The following is a 6,839-nucleotide window of genomic DNA, read 5'->3' on the forward strand; positions in this document are numbered from 1 at the left end:
GTGCGGAACTCATCCCAGGTAGCAACTCCTCGGGCTGCAATAAAAGGCGCAGAAGTAGAATCCCACCACTTCCGAGCTCGTCCTTCGACCAGGAAATCAAGAGTCTCCATCCGCTGCTCCTCAGTGCATCGGAACTCCCGAAAACAAACTTCCATACGTCGTAGCCAGTTTCCTGCATCCTCCGGTAACTCTCCTCCGACTAAAGGCTTCGGACCCACCTGCATAAACCTATGCATGCTGAAATGCCTGTGATCATCATGGAGATGGTGATGACGGCCCCGACGATGCTCTCGATCGTCCTAATCACCCTAGCGTCCACCTATGCTGCCATGACTACTCTCGTCACCATGACCCGCCATCTACACGATGATTAAAAGTTAATCCCAATTTCAACAATCTAGATCCCAAGATTACTATGCATGCTCTGATACCATAAATGTAGTGACCCGCACCGTGATCACCTACTAATCAGAAGCTTAAACATGCATTTAACTTAATCAAATAAAATATCAGAAATAACAGCGGAAACTTAAACAATAATAAAAATATTGTTTACAACCATATCGAAAAAAAACCAGTGTATTAACCCAAATACAACTGAAACAAAAGCTTAGACAATAACCCTGCTGGTCCTCCATCGCCTAAGCTCTCCTGGAACCACCTGCATCGTCCAGCCGCAGACCTGCCCCATGGAATAGGGTGTCCAAATACAACAAAGTACGGGACGTGAGCATGATAAGCTAAGTACGAGAGTATGAGTATACGGTGTTATGTGTGCATGTATGCAAGTGAACTGGGTACCAAGACTCTCAAGTTAAGAAGCAAGCTCATAGACCGGGCCCAGGGTATATAGCACGCTGCGCCGTCGCATCAGGAGGTGGCTCATATACCCAGTGGATAATGGTGACCTGATACTAGTACATGTGTCCAACCATAAGGTGACCTGACACAAGACTTACGTATCCAACCATCCACAAACTCGTAGGGTGAGCGCCCTACTACATGATACCTCTAAGGTAAAAGCTCAATATGCTCATGTATGCAACATACAGTCATGACATGCTGTATATATAAAGGCATATAAAACATGCAATCACATAATCCATGCAAACACATAATACATGCATACTCAATCTGGATATCTCGAATAATACTTCCGTACCTCATACACTAGGCAAGCTAGACCAGCACTATGTCCAAGCCTACAATCCGCACTACAATGCAAAGTACTCATGCATTACCACTTTATTATAGAAGCCTTAACTACGCTATAGCATACTCCCTATTTACTATAAGGAGCCAGAGCTATACCTACGTCCGTCGCCAGCCCACTGATGACGATTGCCCTAGAACTTGGGCATCACTCCACCGTAACCCTGGAGTGCCTCGCCAACCTCCGGACCAAGCCTAGGAAGGCCGGAAACACCCCAAAAAGCTCCTAGAATGCTCTAAAATTGAGAGAGAAAGAATATGATTTGGTGTGAAAAATGAGGCTCTCGGATGGCCTATTTATAGGCCACGATCGGAAGCTCCGATCGTAGGATCGAAAGCTCCGATCGGTGCATGTTTGCCACGTTTTGGACTGCCGAGATCGGAAGCTCCGATCGCAGGATCGGAAGCTCCGATCTCCTGCATCTGGCCACGTGTTTAAATATCCTTGACACCTGTTTCTGGTTGAGATCGGAAGCTCCTATCTCGGATCGGAAGCTCCGATCTGCCCGGAAGCTCCGAACTGTTTCTCATGTTTCCGAACTGGTTTTGGGCCCCCAAGACCCCCGGGACCTACCCCACCATTTTCGGACGTTCCGGATCTGATTTTCCACTTATTTTTACCAAATAAGGACTCATTAAACATGTTTTGACACTTTAAAAATTATATGTCATTTTCTAACATGTTTAAAATCACTTAATCTTGTAAAATGGAACCGGGCTACTACAGGAGGGTAGTAGCGGAGCTGTGCCTAAGTTTTGAGGCAGTCGCCACCAGTGGGCTGAAGATGGACGCATGTATAACTTTGGATCCCTATAGATATTAGGGAGTATGTAATATGTTAGTTAAGTCCTTTAGAGCACATTAAGTGATATAATGATTATTACTTATAGGCATGGATTTTGAGTACCTGGACTGCTAGAGTTGCTAGAGTGCTTGGGTTTTCTCAAGAAAGGTACGGGCGTAATACCCAAGATATCAGGTTGAATATACATGTATTATGTTTGTATGTTTTGTATGACATTATTATGTGCATTGAAATTATGCGGCATGCATGTACACGTTGAGCTTTATGCCTTGATTTGCATAGCCTATAGTAAGGGTCGCTCAGCATATTTTAGTGGATGGATTTCCATGGATTTGAATCCGGTTATATCCACGAGTTTTTATGGTATGGGAGCCACTTCCTGATGCGACTGCCCACCGTGCTACATAGCATGGCGCCTTGACTGAGCAGTATTCTGGATAGGTTTTCCAGTACCCTTCATATTGCATGTGCATGCATGGTATATGTATATTCCTACTTCTGTACTAAGCATTTATGCTCATGTCCAAGTGTTTTGTATTGGATACCCTATTCAATGGGGCAGGACTTAGGATGGACGGACCCGGTGATAGCGGTCGTTGAGTTGCAGTGGTTGCTTGGTGATCCTATTTCCGTTCAGGTTGTTAGATTGGAATTTTAGTACCTTCTGTTCGATGGGGTTGCATAATATTTTATTTAGCCCGGTTGTTCTGCTGGTGTATATTGTATTTATGGTTTTAAGTTTCCGCTGGAGTTTTGTTAATTTCAATTTAAGACTTAATTGCATGCTTAATATCTTATTAGATAGTGATTCTGGGTTGGGTCACTACACCAACAGATCTATAGTGCAGGCTTTGATAGCTCGTTTGTATGGCGTGGGCAAAAATTGGGTGGAAGAGGTACCTAGTGTTTTGTGGGCTTATCGAACCACGCCTCGCACGGCTACAGAAGAGACTCCATTCAGCATGGTCTATGGTTCAGAAGCAGTTCTGCCTGTGGATATTGGAGGAAAGTTGGCCAGGGTTCAGGGGTAGATGACGGCAATGGGGAGCGTAGGGTTACAAACCTCTATATGATAGAAGAAACCAGAGAACGAGCCCTAATCAGAATGGAAGCCTACAGGGGCCGGATGGTACGAGCATATAATAAGAGAGTCAGGATGCGGAATTTCCAAGTAGGAGACCTCGTGCTGAGGAAAGCCCAACTAGCAGGAGAAGTGGGAAAGTTGGATCCAAAGTGGGAAGGGCCATTCAAGATCATTCAGAGAATTAAGGCGGGATCATATTACTTGGAGGATGACCAGGGCCACCATATTAAGAGGTCTTGTAACATCTACCATCTCAAGAAGTATTTTGCTTAAATATTGTTTTAAATTTTTTGAATATTTTTGTAGCTTGCGGGCATAACTTATTATTTTTTCATCAATAAATACAATTATTTTTGTTCGTCGATTTTGCATAAAGTTGGTCGGTCCCTGACCCTGCCCACCTAAGCCTAAGTGCATGAGACCTTGACATCATAATTTGGCTCGGTCCCTGACCCTGCACACCTAAGCCCAAGTGTATAAGGCCTTGACATCATAATTTGGCTCGGTACCTGTCCCTGCCTACCTAAACCCAAGTGTACGAGGTCTTGGCATCATAATTTGGCTCGGTCCCTAACCTTGCGCGCCTAAGCCCAAGTGTATGATGCCTTGGCATCATAATTTATCTCGGTCCCCAACCTTGCCGTTTAAGCCCAAGCAAAAGGCCTTGGTACCCTAATTTGGCTTGGTCCCTGACCCTGTCCACCTAAGCCCAAGTGTATGAGGCCTTGACATCATAATTTGGCTCGGTCCCCGACCTTGCTGTTTAATCCCAAGTGAAAGGCCTTGACACCCTAATTTGGTTTGGTCCCCGACCTTGCCCCTAAGCCAAATGTATGAGATCTTGCCATCAACATTTGGCTCGGTCCGTAACCCTTCCCACTGCCTGAGGTGGGAAGTAACAATATCAATATTTCAACCCGGCTCATAATGCAGGCACGATAAATAAAAACTTGATTTTTATAACTAGTTTTCTAGAATATTGTTTAAAATTTAAATACCAAACAATGTTAATACAAAGAGCTTCAAAGTTCAGTTATGCTCTGGCCAGCCGTAACAAAAGTGTACAAAATAAAGAAATTCCTAATGGAGTGGCGGTGGCTCTTGCTCCAAGGAGGGGGAAACTGGTTCACCATTAAGGGTTGCGGCCACTTCTGCGTCCTTATTGGACTTTTTAGGGGTGCGGACTTCGGTGTTTTCCACTTCTGCCTCGGCTTTTGGGTAATCAGCCATGATATTATCCGGGATGTCCTTAATGATTTCTTCCATTTCCAGAAATTTCGGTCCCACATCCAAGGGAAGGAACGGGCCCCAGCCACCTGCTTCATGCAGCCCTGGATACCTACTTTCAAGAATTTGAAGGCTTTGGTCCCCAAGATCTCCAAGAAGGATTGGCTCTGGATGAAGGCTTCTTGTCGGATGTTTTCTTCCCCTCGGTAGGCCTTCAGGGCAGCTCGTGCATCCTTTTCCTCGTCTTCGGACCGAGCCAGTTCCCTCCTCAGCCCGACCTCCTTTGCTTGAGCTTTGTCGCATTCCTCGTACATGGAATCAAGAGCCGCTTTGTGCACCTCTCGAAATTCGGCCAGCTCGCGGGTGGCGGACTTAGCCCACCCTTTTTCCTCTGCGGACTCGGCCCATGCTTCCCTAAGTTGCACAGTGGACCTATCTAGGCTACTGTACAACTGCATCAGCCCCTGTACAATATAGTGTTAGCTCAAGTCAGCTAGAGGAGAATATTACCGAGATAGTCTTACCCTGAGGATGTCATTGCTCACACCGAGAGTGCAAGCTCGTAGACGCATAGACACCAAGTGATCCCTTTCAGCGGCTGACCCAATGGAATGCAGGATGTGGAACACAAGTTCCGAGTTTCCTCCTACGAAGATGTTGGAAGAGGCCGTATACTCAGGAGCAAACCGCAGAGGAAAAGGGATCTCCAACTCGAAGGAAGGTCTAACGTCAGCACCTCTGTCTTGGTGCCCTTCGCCCATCTCACCAGCAACATGGGGCACAGTCTCAGGCACGAGATCCTTGTGTTTCATTTTCCGAGGTCGATTCAAAGCAGCAAGGTCAGGAGGAGTGGATATGGATTGAGTAGAGGTCCTGGGTGACAGAGGCTGTGCAACGGACGTATGCATATCTAGATGCGGTAGGGGAGGTGGCTAGGGCATAGTTATAGATCAAGAACTCGTCCCTTTTTCCTTGTCCAGCTTGTGCGCTAGGATTCTCCGGAGGTCCATCTCAGTAGGACCTGCATGAGACAAGGGGTTAAAATAATGATGTGACTACAAACATAAAATGAAGGGGGGGGACTCATATCGGGTCGATCACTCGAGGAAGTATGTGTTTTCGATTCCTCGGATTCCTCGGCTATGCCTGATGGCTCCGCCTGGATCGCACCTCGGGAACTCAACCCATACTTGAATAAAAAGTTCTCATCAAGGTGTGTGGGAGAGTCATATTCTTTTTCCCCAAGCCCGGCTTGACTACGGACATAAAACGGAGATTGTTTATGAGAAGAGGGGAGCTCGGGTTTGCGGAGTAGCCCGGGAAGCCATTGGCAGGGGCAGTTAGGCATTACGGGTATGCGGAGGAAAAAGAAATGTTCTTTCCAACGTTTGTGGGAGGTGGGGACTTTGCTAATGAATTTTCAATTGGGTTGGGCCCCAATTGTGAATACCCCATCTTTGTATCGACATACATAGTAAAAATGGAAGATAGAGGCATTGATTGCTAGGCCGAGGGAGCCGAATAAGATGTATATTGTGGCCATGTGGCGGAAGGAATTAGGTTGGAGTTGGCTAAGGGGAACGCGGTAATGGCGGGCGATATCTTGGTAAAAGGTAGGGATAGGGAATCGAAGCCGTTCTGCAATTGGGCTTTAAAGAACATCAAATACCCGGGGGAGGTCCGTGGGCTCGGTGTTCAGAGGTGGAAATGATGATGTCCCCATATTTGGGAATGACACCGAGATGTCGGAGGAGGGTTTTGTCCTCGGGTTTGCATTTTGAAATTTGCGCGTGATACCACTGACCCCTAAAGGGCATCACGGGAAGATCGCTTGGAATTACGGGGGGAGCTACACTAGGACCGGAGGATTGCCCAGCACTTAGGGCTAGTGCCCGAAGCTTGGACTTGTGTGTGGACTTGTGTTTGGGGGTACCGAGGCAGCGGTAGGCTTTCCCGGTGCCACGGAGAAGTGGTTTGGGCGACGAATGTTCCACCCAGGCCCTCTTTGGATGGGTGAATTCAGGGCTTCTCTCGGGGTCCTCATCCCGAGGCGAGCCCTTCGCATTAGCCCTCGAGGTGGAGGATGTTGGATACGGTGTTCAGATCAATCAGAATTGATACCCGGTGTAGCGGAAGTTTTAAAATTTTATATGGAACGATTCCATATCATGGGTATCAAAACTTTACGATTAAATTGTGCGTGTAAAAATTAAATAACAATTAAATTTTTACCTTGAATCTCGAAACGAGATTATGGACACCAACAGATAACTCTGCTCTTGTTGTATATCCCAGGAACTGATGGACGAACAATTCTTCAATCAGGTCCACGAACAAAATTCGAATCCCTCTGATAGATTGCACTAGAAAATCTATCAGAAGTTTCTACGAAGAGAATTAACGAATATGATCCATTAAACCAGACTGCAAATTCGAAATTCACAGACTGGATTTCTGAGAGAAAAACACAGAGAGGGGGGCGGCCACTCTAGGTCTCAAAACCCTAGTGT

This window comes from Henckelia pumila, chromosome 1 (genome assembly GCF_033568475.1).
Source record: "Henckelia pumila isolate YLH828 chromosome 1, ASM3356847v2, whole genome shotgun sequence".
NCBI classification, from domain to species: Eukaryota; Viridiplantae; Streptophyta; class Magnoliopsida; order Lamiales; family Gesneriaceae; genus Henckelia; species Henckelia pumila.